At 38.2% G+C, this 14,482-nt stretch overlaps 1 pseudogene; it reads left to right on the top strand.

The window, feature by feature from the left end:
* The first annotated feature begins 2,969 nt into the window (after positions 1-2,969).
* Positions 2,970-14,236, top strand: LOC141802315 (glycerophosphocholine phosphodiesterase GPCPD1-like; annotated as a pseudogene).
* Positions 14,237-14,482: the final 246 nt, after the last annotated feature.

Here is a 14,482-nt window from a genome sequence, read left to right as displayed (position 1 = left end):
AATGTGTATTATATATTGTTGATGAAAAGGCTCAGCTGCAGGTAAGGATTAAGTGTATTCTGTTTTATTATGTTTGTGCATGTAGCCATAACCTTAAGTGTTATATTCATTGTCTAAAATAGCAATGAGAAGAAAGTCCTCATTGCCTTTTAAGTAATAAGAAGCAAAGGTGGGTTAAGTCTGCATGCTCTGCATTGAACAAGGAGGTGTGAATCTTCATGCTGGTGTGGATGTAATGAATGAAGACTCACCTTTCAAACTTGAAACTCTTGCTGACGCGTCTGAAAAGACATATTAGTGAATTTCAAACTGGATGTACTTTTATTCTTATTGTGTTTTATTCACTTTTGTGGAAAAACAGAAGAATGTTTTGATTTGCTTCAGCGCACAAGCATACCACAGCCTTAAGGTGGACAAGCAGGTCTGTTTCTTTTCTTTTCTTTTGTTTCTTTCAACATTACCATTACCTCACCTGTTGTTTCTTCTCTTCCCGATTAGGGGAGTTTGTACAGAATGAACAAATGCACTTCTTTCCCCAAAAAACACATTTGGCTTCACAATCTCATACTTCCATAAGAATAATGCAATAGTAATTCTGCATCCTGAACTCATTCACTGAAGTCTGTCTGTATATCTTTCAGGTTACATAAACTAAGAAACGTATATGTGGTTATGTAAATAAAGTCAGAACCTATGTTTGTTAATTGATTCATGGCTGTTTTATCAGACACCGTCCTCTGCAGATTTGTCTCTCCCTTATGTTTACTTCAGGATTTTTGAATTAGCAAATAACACTATCGGTGATCACAGTATCCCTATAATATAGCACAAATTATGTAAAACCATTTGTTTTAATGCGTTTTTACACAAGGAGCAGAAGAAATTTTCTTTGAGACATTTTAAAAGTGGTTAAGATACATACATTTTTCATTTCATATTGAATAGTATTGTTCCATTACACTTGACCATAAAAACTCATAATACATATCCTTGCTACCTGTTTTTGTTTTCTTATCAACTCAGGGTCTTGTGATTATTACAAGACTTGAACTCCTGTTAGTTAATAATGGCTTGTATGCCTCATTGATTTGATAACATAAAGCTGAGTTCTAAAACAAATAATTCGGAAATGATTTGGACTATGGGAAATAGTCAAATGTATCGTAGTATACTGTTTATCACGAACTAAAAGAAATGTTCCCAAAACTACACTTGACTTGACAATTTCACTGTATTCCAAGATTGATCTTTTACTTTCTTCGTATTGAATTGTCAAGAACAAAATTAGATGTTTTACCTGATAACAGAAAAAAAATCAACTTGAAAGTATAAGATAAAGTCACGTTTTTTCTTGACAACAATGGTCTTTATCATTGCCAAACTCGAGCCAAGAGTAGTAAATGGCTGTGTGGTTTTCTGTCTTGTAGGTAGTTGAGGGGGGATTTCTTCACTGAGCACTCATCCCTTTCTAAAAGCTTAAGTATGTATTTTTAATCAAGTTTTAATGACCAACATTTTTTGTAGATACTACTACTACTACTACTGATTATCATCCTTATGAATCTTAAAGAGGATGCTACATTTAAGCATGTCTCATTTTATACGTACATTGCCTTGAGAGAACAAACCGTAGGATGACTGAACTCCTTAATACGTACTTTGTAAAACTCCTAACATGTTATGACGTTTTATCAAGAGCTGGAGCTTTAACGTACCCTCCGACCACAAGAATCATAGAGATGCGCGTGCGCACGAGCGTGTAACGTGCAGTCGAAAGGATCTCGTTCAGAGTCTTTGGACCAAACCAACTTCAGGAAGAGGGGTGGATGCTTTTCTTAAGTTTGGATATGGGGCTCAAGTGGAGGACTCACTCAGACTTAGACTAGAAAACAGGACTACCCAACTCTAGAAAAAAAAAGTGGATACTCGAGAGAAATTAACAACTCGGTTGTATAGCCGGAGGAAGGTTTAAACAGGGAGACTTCCGACCAAAACGAGAGCTTTCGTAGGTCTGGGAAACATTAACATTCATAAAGGCTGACAGCTCCGTATGGAAGCCCATTCCCGCCAATAAAAAATAAGTTAACACCTTACATGACATTTAGTGAAGAGGACTAGGGCCACTGAAAAAAGCTACGAGGTCCAGTTTTTCTTGAAGTATTATTTTGTTATTTTTGTACAGTCGAAATTCTGAAAATATGGTCAGAATTCTGAGAAAAAACTCAAAATTTTGAGATAATATTTTTCCTCAGAATTCTGAGTTAAATCTCAGAATTTGGACTTGTTCCTCAGAAGTCTGCCCTTTACTCAGAATTTTGACTTTTCTTAGAATTCAAACTGTTCAAATAATAATAATGATGATAATAATAATAATAATAATAATAATAATAATAATAATAATAATAATAATAATAATAATAATAATAATAATAATAATGATGATGATGATGATTCCTCCCCAGTGGCCTCATCCTCTTCTGTATTTAGCCTCAGTGTGGTATGCCAGGTGTTACTTGGGGTTCCTGCTATTTGTTTTGCTCTTTTACCAACAGGGCAGGGATGGGTGGGGTGGACTGACTGGTTTGCTTACAGTCAGACAGGTATCTACCTGCAGGATGAGCAGACCTGCTCATCTCTGATCCATCACTCTGGGAGGCTGCAGAGAAACACACCACTGCCAACATCTAGAAGGTAATATTATTGTTGGGACTGAGATTTTCTTTTTTAGCCTTGAAAGGGTTTTAGCGCATGTGTTGCTGCTTAAAGCTGCGCTTTTAAGTACTTCTTTTCATTACCTTCAAATAACAGTTATGGCAACAGCCCTTAGCCACTCTTTGTACTGTAATGCATTTTAAAAATAGTAGCATTTTACTTTTGGTTAGTTCATTAAGTTTTTGCATTAAGACAGTCTTGACAATATTTTGTCCCATAGCTTATTCCTGGCCCCAGTCTCTGTCTGTGCGTGAACCATGGAGACCTCTCAGGTGACTTTGACTGTGAGAGGGGAAACATCCTCAGGTATTTACAGCTGCTAAATCAGAGCAACATCTTACGTAAAGAGCAGAGCACTTAATTTTACAGTTTTATACTTTGTTCAGAAGTTTTAATATAACAAAAATTAATTATAATCACGCCTTTGTCTTGTTTAAAGCTAGCATTTATCATGTGGGCTACTTTGTGCCCTTGGAAACATTTACTTATCACATAAAAATGTTGTAAATCATGATATAAGTGGACATCTATTTCTGCTCAATGATGAGTTCTTAAAGCTTAGTCTGGTCATTTCTAGGTGAGGTGATTGCAGTTGTTGGTAGCTGTGAAGCTCTGGGAAGTTGGAGTCATCAGAGAGCTGTGACCTTACACCCTGATGGGAACGATGGGTGGGTTATACTTTCAGTGTTAAGTCTCATACAAATGAACCATGATGTCAAAGGATGCAGTATTCCTTTCTTTTTATATATGGCTCTCCCAAAATATTGTCTTTGTGTGTCTTTTCCTGACAGGAACACTTGGACTACAACCGTCACAGTTCCAAGAGGAGTTGAATCCAAGTATCGGTATTTTAAAGGATTCTTTCTGGAGTCAAAGGTGAGCAGATCCTCCACATACATCATAACTATCATTAACTTTAAAAGTGAATTGCAATTTTTTGATGCATTATCTTTTGGTTGCTGTAAAGTCTCTTACACCTGTGGCTGCTGAGATCTGCCTATGAGCAGCCACACCTTAACTATTGGCTTGGTTTTCACGCTGCAGGGTTGGAAAACACTGGACATGCACCAACATGTTGACTCATTTATTTTGAGATGTAAGAAAGGGAGAATGCTGATACACACCCTGATACCCTGTGGAAACGTGCAAGAGCACTATCGGTGTGGGGTGTTTGAGACAGATAACACTTGTGGAGAGGATCACTCTCATGGTGGGCTATGTGAATGTTGTGACGTAGCAGAGGTATTCAGCAGCTGCACAGCTTATTATACTCACTCCAGTTGCTACAGTTATGGCACACTGAAAACAAAACAACTGGCTAGAAGGATGCTAAAATTACAGGATTGTAAAACGTCTGAATTTATTCTCTCTGAAGGAGTTTGGTTTGAGCATCCCTGACTGAAGATTTTCGCAGTTAGCTTTGTGACAGAGCAGCAGGACTTTCTGTGCAAGTTTGAAAATATTTGCACATCTTTTTACCAACTGCATGTTCATCATATGTCTAGCTTGTGATCTGAGTTGCACTGATAGCTAAAATTTTTCCATGTCACCTCCTCCATGTGCTTTGCATGTGGCATTGAAGTGAGTCATAGCATGCTTTGCAATGTTTTTTTTTCCCCAAGTCCCTCATCTGACCCTAAGAAAATGTGTTAGCCCAACAGATGACTTATCTAGACAAATAAAAACCTCAGCAGTGAGATAAACTAGCGCACCGGCATGAAACTGATGAAACTTAACAGACAAGCATCAGCTACTGACTGGCTGATAAAGACAAAAATAAGGCATTTCTGTAAGGGCTGTTATCAGCAATGTGCATTCCTTGTGGTCACCATTACACCCTTAGTAATCTAGTACAGGATGAAATTATTGACAAATGTACTGTACCAGTTGTGATTTTGTAAACGTGCTTGGTGTTTGGTGTTTATATTTCCACAGTGGAATCTTTTATAAAACTTTAAAACTGTTTAGGGCTGAATGTGATATTTAAGACATATTTTTGCCAAAGCAGTAATTAATTTTTATATATACAAAAAACTAAAGAATCATCTTATTTTTCTTTTCCTAACAAATCCCCTTTTCAGATTTCATCCCATGCTGGCTGACAGCCCTACATGGGGATGGGTAACTGCCAGCACTAATTTCTCTCTCACACTCAGCTCCCAAGCCGGACTGAAACAGTAGTGCACTGTATCTCATGTGAAACCCTAACACTGTACCAAACATTGGAATTGCAGAATGCAGGTGGTCCCAGTCAAGTGATAATCAATATGTGGGAGACCCATCAGCAGCCTCGCACGATGAGCCCCACAGGTAGAGAACAACAGTAAAGAGGTGAAATGCTGTGGGTGGGTTCGGTTTACTGTGTCATACTCCAACCCCCTCTGGACCCCCCTTTCCCTGCGCTGCACTTTCTGTAACTGAACAGATGTTGAACTAGTAAAAAAGGCTTGATGTGTCAGCTGCTGTCAAGCCTGATGGTTGATTTATTTACTTATTTATTTATTTTTTCTAAATATCAAAAAGAAGCCCATCCACCTGACTACAGTGTTTCCACCTCGAGCTCTCCTTTATGTACTGCTGGCCTCCAGAGCTCCCTGCTTGTTTTGGCTGTTTGCATGTTTCAGCACGTTAGAAGAGAAAAGAGATGACACTTTCTGGAATAAATTACAGAAACAAAGGAAACACTACAGAACAGGGTGTACGCAATGTCCTCTATTGCTGCAACTAAAACTCCATTGTGGTGGAGCCCTCTGCATCCTGCTTCATGCCTTCTTTGACCCCACCCAGTTTTTCCTTTAAAATCCTCTTCAGTGGCATGCAAAGGATTTATCTATAACTGCTTCACAAAGTTCAGGCAAATCAGATTCAGAGCAGTTTTTATAATTTTCCGTCTTGTTTTGAAGAGTTGTAGCTAAGATTTGAAGTGTTTCTCTTGCTCTGGTTTGATTGGAACTGAACTTTTATCCAGTTCAGATTCTTGCATCATGTTTTTAACACTCTTTTTCTTATCTCACAGCTTCCCACCAGAATATTTATGATGGACAATTTGGAATTCACAGTAAGTCTGATAAAATAAAATTTTGGCTTTCTGTACTTTCCAGGTTACAGGTAAACATATGTTAAAGTACTTTTCTAACTGATGTGTGGGATCTATACACCATTCAGACACACATTGTCTTTACTCCCTTCTCTTTGAAGCTCTTTTACCCTGACAAAACAAACAGTCGTGTCCTCCCTGCTTTTGTCTCTGCAACCTTCTCATCATAGACAAAGTGGACATACATGTCACACTAATTCTTATTGTGTAATGCTTACTCTTTTCTTGTAGACGGGCTTAGCTGTGTGGACTCTGGGTGGCTGACGTGTCAAACAGAGATTCGCCTGCGTCTGCACCACTCTAAGGTGTCCCCTGTGTCAATCACCAAGAAGAAATTCAAGAAGTCTCGCTTCAGGTAAGGGTGACACGGAGGTGGGAATCAACACCACTCAGGGAAAGCTGTGGCTAGGGATGTCCCGATCCGATCACGTGATCAGGATCGGGGCATTTTTTAACGATCGGAGATCAGGGGAGACAGAATCTGAAAAATCCTGGGGCCTTAGTTCTTGTTTTTAATTAAAATGTGTGTAATAGAACATCGTCATTCATTTTAGAATATAACTTTATTTGTTATTATAACAAGTACAACGATATTGCAAACAAGAAATTGCAAACTTATTGACACACATATAAGGTTATCTTGTGGTGCACCACTGAGAAGCTTTATTTTTATTTTGTTGATCCAATGTTGCACTAAGTGGAGAAAAAAAGCTGTATCCATGTTTGCTAGAATGATACCTTCATTTAAATAAAATAAAAAAAACTCAAAGGACAACTTGTAGGAGTTTTTTTCTTTTCTTTTGTCCTAATGCATTGCTGAAAGATCGGATCGGGAAATATCGGGATCGGCAGATACTCAAAGTAAAAAAATCGGAATCAGATCGGGAGCAAAAAAAAGGTGATCGGGACATCCCTAGCTGTGGCTACACAAGACAGAACAAAAGATTATAAAAGCAATATTATCAACTCACCTGACCTGTGACCTTTGCGCAACAATATTAATATTTGTTATCACAGAAGCTAACAAAAGCTTCAATGGTTGCAAGAAAAATTACCCTTTAAAAATATGTTCTGATCTTCATCTAAGTCACGCGAACAGACAATCACAGTCTGCTTAAACCAATACCATCACAACATTTACATATAATACATACTATGAAAAGTATGCACTACTTTTAAGTTCAATATTTCCAAGAAGCATTACCTGATGTAAACCATGTCTCACCTAAGAGCTCCCAGAAGAATTGTTGACTTCCTAAAAGCTTGAAAGGGTTAAAAAGTATCCCCAAAAGCCTGAATGTTCATCAGTTCATGGTAAGACAAACTGTCTATAGAAGGAGAAAGTTCAGTCCTGTTCAGCACTGAATCTGTGATATTTAAAACACAAAACAAGAATGAAGTTCATGGGAGGACACCCCAGCTGTCCAAAATACAAAAAAAGAAAATAAAAATAAAACTAAAGCCCAAAACAAAACATTGTTGCAAGTTTGAAGTTTTTAAATGTTCCACAGCACTGCTGGCAAAAAAATTCTGTGGGCTTAACCAAAGTTAAGGTGTTCGGAAGAACACACTACACCATGTGTTAAGAAAAAAGCCACACCAACTTGATTTTTTTAGTACTATTTATAATATAATGTTTATATTTTTGTTATTATTATTATTATTATTATTATTATTATTATTATTATTATTAACTTTTTGATTTTATCAAAATTTATTTGACACTCAAAATAATAGTTAAAGTGTGTGTGTGACTTAGGCAATTGTGCTATTAGGCTAACGACATGATTGTGTGGTATTAGTTTAAACAGAATGTGTTTGTCGATTAGTATGACTTACAAATTTTGTGAACTTTTTCTTAAATAAAATATAGAGTTGTTTTTTATTGTGAGGGTATTTGTTTTGAATTTACTCATTTTTTCAGTATCAAGCTGACTGTACAGGGCATTGAGGAAGAGCACGAAGATGAGTTCAGTCCAACATCATGGCACAAGATGACCACCACTCTGGGGATCAGTATGATTAGTCCCAATGGCTACAAGTCTTATCAATCCCAGCCTGAGCATGGGTACACGCTGGAGCCCTCTCAGTGGACTGAGTACAGCATCCACACCATGGACCCAGACAACCTGGAGCTCGCCTTTGAATTCTTTGAGGTGATATTGTGGGAAAGTCTAATTGTAAGATAATTGTTTTGGGGAGTGAGGGTGGGTGTGGTAGTCGAAGATTTAGGGATCAGTTCGTATATGAGCGTGCTTTGCAACTTTACTGAAATGCTTTTCTTTGATTTTGATTTTGTTTTTGTTTTTCTATAGGAGGATCAGAGCGAGCATGTCGTCCAGGGTGATGCTCAACCAGGTCATGTGGGCACAGCTATCCTCCTCTCCTCCTCTTTCCAGGACAGTGGTAAAGACATCGGGTCCTCCACACTTCCCATTATGGGTCGAAATTTCCGGCAGACCATCGGAAAAGTCAGAGGTAAGTTTTTGCAAAAACAAGAATTGAACAACTCAGAGTATTTATATTTATTCAAGGATGCAAACGTTACCACTTAACCTGCCTTTCAGCTAACACTATTCACATAAGTAAGTCTGTTACTCTGTTCCAGTGGATTACCTGGTGATCCGGCCCATGCAGGAGCTCCAGTGTGACATGAGCTCCTCCTTTACAAAGTACTGGAAGAAAAGAAGTACTCTGAATGTGGGTCACAGGGGAGATGGCAGCACCCATGCAGCTAAGCAGCTCAAGTAGGTCAGAGTGCTTTGCATAGTGTGCATACCAGGAGCAACGGGTTAACAGCAAAACAATGTGTGGCATAAGAGGCAAGCAGCTCTGAATATCCTGCAACAAACCTTCTCTTCCTTGTGCTCCACAGGCACCACAGAGTCAGGGAGAACACAATCGCCTCATTTAAAAGTGCTGCAAAGCATGTAAGTGAGGCACATGACCACACCAGGATTTATATTCATCTTTGTACTTATTCCCTACTTATGTAACAATAATATTGTTTCTCAAGGGTGCAGCCTATGTGGAGTTTGATGTTCAACTCTCCAAGGATTCTGTTCCTATTGTATACCATGACCTGACATGCTGCATATCCACCAGGAAGGTAAAAAACAAGAGTTGAACTCATCGTAACTCATCGTAACTCATCGTAACTCATCGTAATCATCGTAACTTAACAAAAATCTGAGTCAACACTGAAAACAATTCATATATTTCTTGTAGAAAAATGACCAGATTTTTATGGAGCGAATTGAAATACCAGTCAAAGACCTGACCTTTGATCAGCTGCATCTCCTGAAGGTAAAGGCCCGTCCAGAAGTTTCCAAGTTTGTCAAAGCATGTGATAAAAATGAATGCATTAGATTCTTGTGTGGATACAGTTAACTCACAAGGCAGGTACAGGATGAATTCCTTCAGTGGAAAATTGATATTCGAAGATAATACACCCAAAATACTGTTTTTCACTTCATATTCACCAACATAATCTGAAATTCTATGCAAACAAAAAATGGTTTGGTTATTTTACGGGTAGGGCTGATACAGGTTTTACAGTTTTACTATGATTAACAGAAAAAAAATGCATTTTATCGCCGCTTCTTGATGCACTCGAGACAACACTGCATGCCTCCCGGCATACCAATCGTAGCGATGCTACCCAATGTGGAAAGTGCCCTAGTAACGCCAGGCTAGAGAGTTATAGCTTGTATATAGTGATAGTTATATATACGTATTATAGAGTTAAGGCCTTTATGACCACCTTGATTAATCATGATTTGCTCTGTAGTTAGGTGTTCACTAACCCTTACAAAATGATAAAATCACAGTCTGCAAATGGTTAATAAAGTGGTTCATAAAGACCATAATAGCTCATTTGTAATTGTTAAATCCATTATTTATGAAGTTTGAACAAAGAGTTTGTTAATAAATTAAAGAGGGTCATATTAATGAGTAATAAAACATTTATAACTGTGTTTGTACATGACGTACAAATAAGTATTTATGTATGAATGATGCTTTACAGATGATAAGTTAATTGTTAACTAATGCTTAACTAATGCTTAAAAAGGTGTAGTTAATATAAAGTGTTACCAAAAAAGGAAGTATCTTTGATGGAAAAAACAGGATTTTGTTTTTTAAGCTCATGTCTATTCATTGATCCAGTCATCTAACAAAGTTAATTTGAATAGAAGAAATGTTGCTGGTGTCAAATATTGGTACGCAATCAAAGTGTGATGAACTGCAATTAGTTAATTACATGATTATCATATTTGATGTAGGCAGTCAAATAATGTGACCATACAAGTTTCCCAGTATGTTGTTGACTGTGAGGACCATAAAGTGTATGCTTTCTTTTGTTGTACAGCTGGTCTATGCCAATGCGATAAAAGATGACATAGACAAAGGTAGGCATCCATTGTTTTTCTGTGTTTCTCTATCTCTGATAAACAACGTGATTCAAAGCTGTGCTGTTATGTTTACTGCATGCAGTAAACTGAGATGTAAGCAGATCAAAAGACTTGGATTAAGTTTTGTGTGCCTCAATGTAAGTCTAAGTGATGAATGAGTGAACTAATGGGTCAAAGGATCGTTATGCTGTAACTAACAGGCATCTTTTTGTCATTGATAGATCCGATAGATGATGAAGAGAATCAGCCATTCCCCCCACTCTCACGGGTGAACCACTACTGTATATCACCAAGCAGCTTTTCTCTGCCATTAGAGAAGAATTCTCATTGTTTTCTAAAAGTCACATTAAAATAAACATCCTCTCATATATATGTGTTCTCCAGATCTTCCAAGCTGTTCCTGAGCATGTGGGCTTTAACATTGAGCTGAAGTGGATCTCTCAAATGAAGGTGGGTCCACCAAGTCTACTGGATCATAACACCATCAGCTGCTGAAGAATTGAGATTTAACTGGTCTCTGGTTGAGGATGAAGTTTCATGTTATTTATTCTGTGTTTGCTTCTTTATTTACAGGATGGCTCATGGGATGGAAACCTGTCCTCTTATTTCAACATGAACACTTACATCGACATCATCCTGTCCTGTGTGCTGCAGAATGCTGAGAAGAGACGCATCGTCTTCTCCTGCTTTGACCCGGACATCTGCACCACGTAAGCACTGTTAATTACTGAGGATAGGGATTTTAAGATATCAAAAGTGCAATTGGTGCTCTCCCATAGCTGCCAACATGGTGTCACTTGTTTCTCCGCAGGGTGCGTCAGAAGCAGAACAAATACCCCATCCTCTTCCTGACTCAGGGAGTTTCAGTGAAGTATCCTGAACTGATGGACATCCGCTGCCGGTCCACTCAGATTGCCATAAGTTTTGCCCAGCGTGAGAATATTTTGGTGAGCTTTTCCAACAATAAAAAATCAAGCATTCATCACAACGTAGCTACTGAATATATAAGACCTTTGTATTTATTTTCATGAGGGTGTCACGTGACTTTTTCAGAATGATACTACACAGGGCTCAAATGATCCTGACCACTACATGAAATGTAGTAGACAACCTCGGAAGATACCTTGATGCAAATAACACATACCGTATGTAAGTCACTTTGAAAGGCAAATTGTAAGACATGCTCTCACCACTCACAAAGCAAAGTTGTCTGCAGTACTGTGCTTGTATTAGAGCACACATTAGATAGAAACTCCAGTCTGATTGTAGGAATGACCTTTAACAGACAACAGAAGCAGGCCAGTGCATTCACTCAGAACAGAACTCCTTTCACCAAATGTGCCAGCTAGTTTTAGTGCTGTATACGCTGTCTCTTTCCTGCTTCTTCAGGGGATCAGTGCCCACACAGAGGAGCTCCTGAAAAACCTCTCCCTCATCAAGGATGCTCAGTCCAAAGGCCTGGTGGTGTTCAGCTGGGGTGACGACAACAATGATCGCAACAACAGGAAGAAGCTGAAAGAGCAGGGAATTGATGGAATCATCTACGACCGGTAGGTCGTACACAAGAGGCCTGTCTCTGGATATATGGGTCGTACCCTTTTAGAAGAGACCTCAAAATATTTTCACATTTATATTTTAAAGGTAGGGTCTGCAAGAATTTTCAAAACTCACAAAGTCACTTGCACACTGAACACACTATGATGGGCTGATGTAACCACTTCTACTCTCTGTCCAGAAATGTCCTGACACAACTCAAACACCAACACACAGGCAGAGGAGGGGTAAAGGCATTTGTTCATTTTTTGTATTTAACCTCTTATGACCTGAGCTTTAGTCTGGTGTGCATTTTTTAATTTACCTTGCCATCTGGGATACCTAATAAGTTTAAAAACTAAACTTGGTCTTTGTACAGGAAGTTTGATTATTTATATAACTTGTTGGAAGTGTTATTGTTCTTAAATACATTGTTTGGTTCTCTAAAATGGGTGCAAAAATTATGATTTCACCCAAAAATGATATGGGCGGGGTCCCTAAATGTGGCTAATTGGTCAAAGTTTAAAAATGTGAAGTATCATGGGTCTGAGAGGCAGAAATGTACGGTCCACATATGTGGGCAATGGGTCTTAAGAGGCTCAACCTACCCAACCTACCCTACCCAAGTGCTGACTTTTAACCTTTGCGTTGACACCTCACAGCACCAATCCACGCACAGTGTTTTGTTTGTAAATGTGATGTGAGTAAACAGACTGGACTTTTTTCACATCTTCCTGAAAGCAACCTGCACTTCAGTACTCTTACTCATCCCCAACACTAATGTTTTATTATTTTAGTTTTATTTGCTATGTTTGCAAACACTCAGCTTGGGTTAATAACTTACACTTTTTTGACTTTCTAAACCTAACCTTCTCTAGATGTCTCTGAGTCAGTGCAAAGGATTGTACGTCTCTATACCAGTGAATTCAGTGCTGACCAGTCTATTGCAGTTGATTTTTTTGCATCTTGGCCAATAGATTTGAGAACATGTTTTTGACTTTTGATTAAATTTCACCATATTTAAAGACTATTTGTAAATATAATTCAAAGTTATTTTTAGGTTGTTCTCAAAGGTATTCATAAACTCTGAATTATATTACCTAGAAAAAAAGATATATATTTTTTTATTTTTGAGCTTTCTGCGTGGGTAGATGACTCTGAATTACCAGATTTTCTTCCAGTGGCTTTAACTTGCAACATGTGACACTGAAAAACATTCTCTAGTATGTTTTTCAAACCTGTCACCAATTCTTGCTACAACATTTTTTTCCATTAAATCACTTCCATGACATTTGCAATTTACATTTAGAGAAACTTGGCATAAGTCCATATTTATGTAACTGAAATATGTCCACTCCTTTTCTACTTCAGCATCTGTGAGGCCCAAGGAGAGCAGCCAAACATCTTCCAGATAGAAGAGGAACACTGCAGCAGGTTATTACAGAGGAGACCCTGAAGAGCTCCACCTGCTCTTGCTACTCCATCCCATGCTCCATGGCCTCCTGTGTTACTTCCAATGCCCAGGCCAGCAGTGCTGAATCTGATACATGCTACAGTGGCAGAAAATATTCATATTTATTTTGCCAGTATCTTGTGATGCGTGGAAGTATAAGTGCTTGGATATAATGCACATTTTATTCCATTGATAAAATAAACTAAGCTCCAGGCTGGTATTTAGTTTATCATGATTGCTCAAATGAGTTAAAAGAGGTAAAGGTGGGTTAAGTTTGCACTCTACATTGTACAAGGAGGTGTGAATCTTCATGCTGGTGTGGATTGTAATGAATGAAGACTCATCTTTCAAACCCTAAATTCTTGCTGATACACTTAAAAAAGCACTTGTGGATTTCTAACTTGATACACTCTATTTTTTGTGTTTTATTTACTTGTTTTGTGAAAAAGCAGAAAATTTTGTTTGCCTCAGCAGACAAACATTTGGTTTGTTTCTTGAACATTTTTGTACCTCATGTCAATTCTTAAGATGCTTCTGACTGGAGAAACCCCATACTTCCATAAAAATGACACAGCAGTAGTTCTGTATCCTGTACTCATTTATATTAGTCTGTCTCTATATCTTTCAGGTTACGCAACTGCCAACCACTGTTTTATAGCTTCTTGTCTTGAATTTTGGGCCCAACTTAAGGAAAAGGAGGGCATTTTTTCCCACCCTTTTCCTAATTGGGCTGAAACCTCACAAGATGCAAAAGACTTGGATTCACTGACCCTTTTGCAGCATATTTTGTAGGTAATAGGGTCATCCTGAAGACATTTTCAGTCACGTGGGGATGAAGGCCAGTACGAGTTCCCATTTATTGACCCGAGTATGACAGAAGCTCCAGCATTTTCATCCTTTTCATCACTGGATTATTCCCCATCAGTTATGTCTTAGTCTGGACATTTTTCTGTGTCATCTCACTTCTGACACCTGATCCTGTCCTCGCCATCAGTTTCCTGGCCTCTCTCCTCTTCACCAGTGTGGTGATCAAATACACAATCAAGAGCCCCATTTATGGTGTATTGACCTGTCATTTTGCTGTCACACAATGAAATGTTAGTAAGGCTTCTAAAAAGCATTAAACACTAAATCTACAAAAAGTTTAGTTTTATTAGAACTATGCTTCAACTGTCAGTTGTGCTTTGTTTTTGTTTTGTCAATGGTTTTGTTCCTGTGCAAGAGACAGTCTGGGTAAAGGTTCCTGTTGAGTTTTCCAGGAAGCCCAAGGTGTGT

The sequence above is a fragment of the Halichoeres trimaculatus genome, unplaced genomic scaffold, assembly GCF_033239565.1.
Source record: "Halichoeres trimaculatus isolate MK-OKI-2021-1 unplaced genomic scaffold, fHalTri1.1 fHalTri1_scaffold_13, whole genome shotgun sequence".
NCBI lineage: Eukaryota > Metazoa > Chordata > Actinopteri > Labriformes > Labridae > Halichoeres > Halichoeres trimaculatus.
Note: the sequence above shows the minus strand (reverse complement) of the source record. Positions and strands in the feature narration are given on the sequence as shown.